This window comes from Phoca vitulina, unplaced genomic scaffold (genome assembly GCF_004348235.1).
Source record: "Phoca vitulina isolate PV1807 unplaced genomic scaffold, GSC_HSeal_1.0 scaffold1, whole genome shotgun sequence".
Lineage (NCBI taxonomy): Eukaryota > Metazoa > Chordata > Mammalia > Carnivora > Phocidae > Phoca > Phoca vitulina.
Window position 1 is genome coordinate 79,148,815 of NW_022589704.1, and position 6,585 is coordinate 79,155,399.

The following is a 6,585-nucleotide window of genomic DNA, read 5'->3' on the forward strand; positions in this document are numbered from 1 at the left end:
AAGATTTATTTATTTATTTATTTATTATTTATCAGAGAGAGAGCAGGAACAGGGGGAGCGGCAGCAGGCAGAGGGAGAAGCAGGCTTCCTGTTGATCAAGGAGCCTGATGCAGGACTCAATTCCTGGGATCATGACCTGAGCTGAAGGCAGCCTCTTAACCGACTGAGCCACCCAGGTGCCCCTTGTATTTTTTTTCTTAAAAGGGTCTTCAAATTGTATAAGCTTCAGGATCCACCAAAACTGGATCTGTCCTAGCTTGTATATAAATTTGAACAAGGGTCTTTTTTCTAAAACAAGTCTTCTTAGAGATTTTAAGACACTAATGTACATTTGGAATCCCCCTGATACAATTTTTTAACTTCTCTTCTTTTCTCAAATTCCCAAATCTCTTTCTTAACTCCCACTCTCAACCAACACTCACTTCACATTTCATAGGCACAATGAAAGCCACATGATGCAACCTCTCTCATCTTCACACCAACAAACCTACCAAATCCCTGTCCAGAAAGACACAGCAGCCCATGTTTGGGGAAATGGTGAATTTAATTTTCTCTCATTGACTTCATCTTTCTCTGGTGTTCTTATTTTCATGGGGAAAATGAAAACTAATTTATTAAAAGTAATTTAGTTTCTTTCAATTTAAAAGAGGCTTTGGTTAAATATACTCTTTGCTATAAATAATCTATCTTTCAAGGTGTTTTCCATTTCCTGTTGTGTTTCTCCTCTCCCTGGAAGCATCTGGACATAGCAAAATCTCACATGCATTTACAGCAATAAAAGAGAAGCTTCTGGTCCATGCACTGTCCTTGGAGCCTTCACCAATCCTGGCTAGGGGTTGGCTCATTCTAATCAACTCCTGGCTGTCCTGTCGTGTCCACAGATGATGCCCTGATCTCCTGCCACACCACAGGCTCCTTGTCCTAAGCTCAGGCTCATTATGAACCTCTGTTCCTCTCACACCTCCATCCCTCCAGGGAGCTGGAAACAGCTGATTTTCCCACCCCCAGGAGTGGGTTTGTGTTGGTGGAGAGGTTCTGTGAGGCAGCTATCATGCATCTCTTTCAGTTTGATTTCACTGCCACTCTTGCGCCTTGCTGGACGTGATGCCAAATCAAATGCAGGGCTTATTTGAGAGGATTTCAGCCACCCCAGGCTAGCCCCCAGGAGAGTAAATGCCAGCTGTCTGGATTCTTTTCCTGCAAATCTATCTGGAACTTTCCAACATGACATACTCTCAGGTTGGACCTCAAGAGGATTCTTTCTTTCACATCTCCTCTCCTCTCTAGTCTCTCCTCCCTTCCTACTTCCCTGTCCCCCAGCAGGAACTCTGCTCGCATCATTTCCTTCTCCTGTTCTTCACACTTTATTCAAAGCAGCACCCTCCACTTCTTCCCTGGGGCAATAAGATTTGTGATGTGGCCTTGTAGTAGAAGGTCGGCAAGGGAAGAAAAACCCAGATGACGGAGAAGAAAAAATATATCAGGATATAAGTTTTTTTAAATGTCTGGTTTACTACACTACAAATAGATCTGTTAATCCATCATCTCTCTTTTCCCCCCTGCCACTGAGACCAGTCATATCAAAAGCCAATCCTCCACGTGTCCTGTGACAACAACCCTCATCGGCCTCAAGAATTTCTCTGTTCAGGTTTTTCCCCTTGGCTCTGCCTCATCAGTCTTCCTTTGAGATTACTGCCTTCAGCACACAGATTCCAATATCGCCCATCTTAAAATGATTCCTTCTCAACCCCAAACACTCTTCCAGCGATGCTATCTTTCCTGTCATTCAGAGCAAACTTCTCAAAAGCCTTGTCTCCTGCCACATTTATATGTCCTTTTATCTCCTTAACTACTTAATCCACTACCATCTGATTTCTTCCCCAACCATTCCACTGAATGTGACATTGTCAAAATCACCAAGGACTTCCTCATAGCCAAAGCCAATGGACGCTTCAATTCTCATGTTTTTCTTCTCAACATAGTTGATATAATCCATTATTCCTGCCCTCTTAAAGCATGCTCCTCTCTTAGTTCTGTAGTAGCACGTTTGTTTTTCTGGTTTTTCTCTTACCCACTGCCTCTCCTTTTCAAACTCTATTGCTAGGTCTGTCTCTTCTTCCTGGCATTTGATTGTTGGAGTTTCTGAGGGTCAGTCCTGGATACTCTCCCTTTCTCAAATCCTTCTCTATGTTCTTGCCTCCCAAATTTATATTGTCAGCCTAGACTTCTGCATTTAGTTCACTCCTATATCCATGTACCTACTTACCATCTCCTCTTAAATGTCTCACATATACCTCAAGCTTGACATGTTTGAAAAATAATGATTGATTCTTCTCAGCACACTATACCCTCAAACCCAATTCCTTCCTATCTTAGTAGAGGGCATCGTATTTCAATCAGTTGCCTAAGACTCCTAGGTTTCTACCTTTCCAGCTCCTCCCACTGTCATCCAAGAGAGAGTGATTCCAACTTCCCAAATGTTTTTTTTTTTTTCCACTCCACTACCAGCTCCTTAAGTCATCCACCATCATCTCTCAGCTGACATTGTCAAGTAGCCTTTCAACTGGTCTCCTTGCTCCAGTTCCTGCCTTCTCTCATCCATGCTCCAGAAAACAATAAGAGATACTGGCTTAAAATATATCGTGGTTCTTCTTTTCTATTTTGCTTTCCTACCCTTCCTCAACAATTCAGCTCTTTGGGTATAATTCAGCCATAAAAAAGGAAATCCTGCCATTTGTGACAATGTGGATGGAATTTGAAGGCAGTACACTAAGTGAAATAAAGTTAGAGAAAGATGACTACTGGATGATCTCACTTACATGTGGAATCCAAAAAACAAAACAAAACAAAACAAAACAAAACAACAACTCATAGAAAAAGAAAAAATCAGATTTGTGTTTACCAAAGGTAAAGGGTAAGGAATGAAGGATTTGGATGAAGGTGGTCAAAAGGTACAAAGTTCCAGTTATAAGATAAATAAATATTGGGGGTGAATGTACAACATGACAACTATGGTTAACACTGTTATATGGTATATTTGAATGTTTTTAGGAGAGTTCTTGCTGCAAGGAAAAAAATTTCTTTGTTTTTTTTTTTGTATCCACATGAAATAATGGATGTTAACTAAATTTATTGTGATAATCATTTCACAATATATATGTTAAGTTATATTGTACATCTTAGACTTATACAGTGCCATCTGTCAATTATATCTTAATAAAACTGGAGGAAAAAAAAAAACCAATTCAGCCCAAAAGCCATTCATTGATGCTGACAAGGGAGGCATCCATGTAGTGGGGGATTAACCACAATGGCCCAGAACTAGGAATCAAAACCTAAGCAGGGCTGAGGAGGACATTCACATTAGGGGATGGCATGGTACATATTGCCTAAGCCTGGATGGGTGAGAAAGATATCCACACAGGAGAGGTGGATATGGTAATAGCCCAGCATGGCTGTTGAAGTCTGAGTAGGGTCAGGAGATCATCCATACTGGGAAGCAGGGGAGCAGGGTTTGGTAGTAGAAATTAGAGGTTGATTGCATGCAGGGACACTGATCAAACAAGTAAATATACTAAGTATAATGGAAGTCAGGTTTCTCACTGTGGGAGAAGGGGCTACAAATACAGAAAAGTAGAAAAATAGAATTTGCCTTGTAGTGTTGAATTGGAACTGGAGATAACAGTGTGAATTCACAGTTCCCTATATACATCAATAGACATAAAAATAAACATAAATATAAATGTGTGTAAACACACATGTATACACACATGTATACAGGTATACCTTTATACCTCCCTAGCTCTGTCCTTTGAGAAAGCCTGGGATCTGTAACACCCCAGTAGCAATATGCACATATCTTGGTTTCTAAATACCATTCTCCACTAAAAGGAACCAGGACTCCTTAGTGAAATGGATGATCCCAAGGCTGGGGTAGGGGAAGTGCAAGAGCCTGGATCATGTTTTGTGTCAGGAACTAAGGAAGTGTTCAAAAATGATGGGGACATGTCAAAAAAAAAAACAAACACAGAAGCTAGCTTGAAAGGGCTCCCGTGGGTCAAATCTGAAACTATCTAGCATCAAAATTAATAGTGATAGTAATAAGATGGAAATCTACGCTGACTAGTGTATACTGATACAAATCAATAAATGAATAAATTGAATGTTTCATTGGGAATGGGAAAGCTGGAAAGCACCTCTCCACAAAATATTTATTAATTACAAGGGAGGGAGAAAGGTAATTTTATAGTCAAGAAGCCTAGCTGACATCACCTTAATCAGGGGATTAAAGTTAAAATCACCAGCAATGAATGGGTTGATCAAAACCATGTGCCACCTGATAGGATACAATGCATCACTTCTATGATATTCCTGCCAAAGATACATAACTGGAATCCAACCATAAAGTAACATCATAAAACCTCAAACCGAGAGACTGTCTGCAAAGTAGCCTGCAATCTTCAAAAATGTCAAGACCATGACTGTCAAGACAGTACTGAGGAAGCAAGCAGATTGAAGGGAACTAAAGTGACATGACAACTAAAAGAAAAGCATGATTCTGGACTAGATCCTTTTGCCATAAAGGACATTACTACAATGGCTGGCAAAACTTGAATAGGGTCTGAGGTTAGTATCAATTTGATTTCCTAATTTTGGTGATTGCATTGTGGTTAGTAGAACATCCTTCTTGTAAAGTGCTTGGGGTGATGGGTCATGTGGTAGGTAGTCTCTAAGATGGTCCCCATGATACCCACCTCTTGATAGCCATGCCCAAACTCCTCCCATTGAGTGTATTTACGCCCAGTGATTCACTTCTAGTTATTAGAAAACAACAGAAGTCATAGCATAGCACTTAATAGATTAGGTCACAGCAAGACTGTGTCTTCCAACTTGGCTGCTCTTTCTCCTTTTCTTGCTCACTCACCCTGAGACAGGTCAGCCGCCAAGTTGTGAGCTGCCCTATGGAGAGGGCTACATGGCAAAGAGCTGAGGGACACCTGTGAGGAAGCCTGTGAGGAACTGAGTCCTCAGCAAGGCCTTGGGTCAGTAACCTATGAGGAAGCAAATCCTGCCAACAACCACTTGAGCAAGCTTGGAAGTGTTGTTGCTACAGTCAAGTGTTCAGGTAAGACTGCCGCCCCTGTCAACACTTTGTTTACAGCCCATGAAAGACTATGAGACAGAGGATCCATGAGACAGAGCTAAACCATGCCCAGATTCTGGCCTACAGAAACTTTGAGATTATAAAGGCTGTTTTAAGCCACTCAATTGTGGGATAATTTGTTACACAGCAATAAATAATAAACACAGGGTATCATACTGCAACTTATTCTCAAATGGTTCTGGAGGAAGAGCTATATTTTAAGATTGAGATTGTTTTAAAAACGTGTGTGTGTGTGTGTGTGTGTGTGTACTGGATTATGTCTCTTCCCTGCTAAAACTCTTTATGGGCTTCCTATCACACTTAACAAAATCCAAATTCCTTATTACGCCCTACCTGTTCTGCCCTTGATCATTTCTCCAACCCTCTTTATCCTTCTCACCCTTCTTAACTTCTACCACACTGGCTTTCTTTCAGTTCTTTGAACAAATCTTGAGAGGGCCTTTGAATTTACTTTTCCCCCTACCTGAGATGCTCATCCCCCATTCCTCACATGACTATCCCATTCACATTCTTTGAATCTCACCTTAAACATCCACTTAAGAAATCCCTTATTCCAAAAGGGGAACCCTCCTACACTGTTGGTGGGAATGCAAGCTGGTGCAGCCACTCTGGAAAACAGTATGGAGGTTCCTCAAAAAGTTGAAAATAGAGCTACCCTATGACCTAGCAATTGCACTACTGGGTATTTACCCCAAAGATACAAATGTAGTGATCCAAAGGGGCACATGCACCCCAATGTTTATAGCAGCAATGTCCACAATAGCCAAACTATGGAAAGAGCCTAGATGTCCATCAACAGATGAATGGATAAAGAAGATGTGTTATATATACAATGGAATACTATGCAGCCATCAAAAAATGAAATCTTGCCATTTGCAACGACATGGATGGAGCTAGAGGGTATTATGCCAAACAAAATAAGTCAGAGAAAGACAATTATTATATGATCTCACTGATATGTGAAATTTGAGAAACAAGACAGAGGATCATAGGGGAAGGGAGGGAAAAATGAAACAAGACAAAACCAGAGAGGGACAAACCACAAGACTCTTAACCTCAGGAAACAAACTGAGGGTTGCTGGAGTGGAGGGGAGGTGAGAAGGATGGGGTGGCTGGGTGATGGACACTGGGGAGGGTATATGCTATGGTGAGTGCTGTGAATTGTGTAAGACTGATGAATCACAGACCTGTACCCCTGAAACAAATAATACATTATATGTTAATTAAAAATTAATTAATTAAAAAAAAAGAAATCCTTTACTCCTCATTTATATTCTCTTTCTCAGCCTCTCTCTGGTTTCATTCATATGTTTATCAGATTTTATAAATTATTTTATTTGGGTACTTGTTTTTATCAGTCTCTGCCTTTGATAAAGATAAGCCTTGGGGGAATCATCCTTCTCCTCTACACCACTGCATCC